Here is a 1409-nt window from a genome sequence, read left to right on the forward strand (position 1 = left end):
CTAGCCTTGAGCTGAAGAGCTGAGGGACAGCGCCCAGGCCCAGAGTTCAGGCCCCACAACCGGACCCAAAAATAAATAAATAAATAAAATTATTTCAATGAAAGTCAGGGCTTTGAGGGGGTAAGATCGTACTCGGCTAGAAACTTGAGTTCCCTCTCAATACTTTATTCTGCACCTCAATTATCTCAATTACCAATTTTCAGCAAATTACTGAAAAAAATTAAAAATAAAGGAATAGTTACCTCATTGATAAACTGTTATTGCAGCTCATATAAATAATTACTTAGGTTGCTTACTGCAGTTTTTAGTGATTATTTTTACACATTATATCATTTTGACATTCTTGGATAAAAAATAACAGATGTTACTTTGATTTTAGAGATGGAGCCATCTCTAGAGACGGCTACTCTGACACGGACACCTAGTTTTAGTGCCTAGTTCTAGATAACTCTAAGCCAGTCCTCTCATGTGAAAAGGCAACATAGAACTAGGAAACGGCACAGCTGAGATTTGAAACAGTCCTTAAACCAATTCTGCTACTTAGGAAAAATCACCACTTCCTCTCAATGTTAGGATAACATTGAACATCTTCCCTTACAAAACAGTAAGCCTCTGGAGCTACAAGCAGAGCTAATTTGTCAAGAAAAGCAGAGCACTGGTGGCTCATGCCTATAATCCAAGCAACTAAGGAGGCTGAGATCCAAGGATCACAGTTCAAAGCCAGCCCAGGCAGGAAAGTTCATGAGTCTCCAATTAACTACCCAAGTATCTCAAGTAGTAGAGCACTGATCTTGGGCACAAAAGCTCAGGAAAGGGGCCCTAGCCTTGAGTTCAAGCCCAGGCATGGCACAAAATAAAATAAAATAATAATTTGTCAAGAAAATACACATGTAGTTAGGGCAGACCTGGGCCACAGCCTGCAAGGGGGTAATCAGGCTGCTGTGCTGGATCTGGATGTCAGGAAGGTCTCCATGACGATAGCTTCTGTACAGAATGACATGGGCGTCCTGCTTAATTTTTAACTCACTCTTCATCTCCTAGAAAAAAAAAAATAAATAAATCAATGACCAGAAAGTAAAACAGGCTTGGATGTAGCAGGGGAGGTACTGGAAGGAGAGAAGAGGGCTGATAGAGTGAACAAGGATGAATATTGTCAAAGTTGATAGTTTACATATGTGAAAATACGACTACAAAACATTGTTGAAACTGTCTTAAGAAGGGAGAGGGAGGGCTGGGAAGGTGGCTCAGTGGTAGAGTGCTTGCCTCCCAGGCGTGAGGCCCTGGATTCGATTCCTCAGCACCACATAAACAGAAAAAGCCAGAAGTGACACTGTGGCTCAAGTGGTAGAGCGCTAGCCTTGAGCTGAAGAGCTGAGGGACAGCGCCCAGGCCCAGAGTTCAGGCCCCAC

The 1409-nt window shown here is 42.7% G+C and overlaps 1 protein-coding gene across 1 annotated transcript in view; it reads right to left on the minus strand.

Annotated features, from left to right (window-relative positions):
* Positions 1–1409, minus strand: part of Prkdc (protein kinase, DNA-activated, catalytic polypeptide) — a 195355-nt gene that overhangs the window by 41936 nt on the left and 152010 nt on the right. The gene's annotated exons all lie outside the window — the stretch shown is intronic.

This window comes from Dipodomys ordii, unplaced genomic scaffold (assembly GCF_000151885.1).
Source record: "Dipodomys ordii isolate 6190 unplaced genomic scaffold, Dord_2.0 Scaffold9, whole genome shotgun sequence".
NCBI classification, from domain to species: Eukaryota; Metazoa; Chordata; class Mammalia; order Rodentia; family Heteromyidae; genus Dipodomys; species Dipodomys ordii.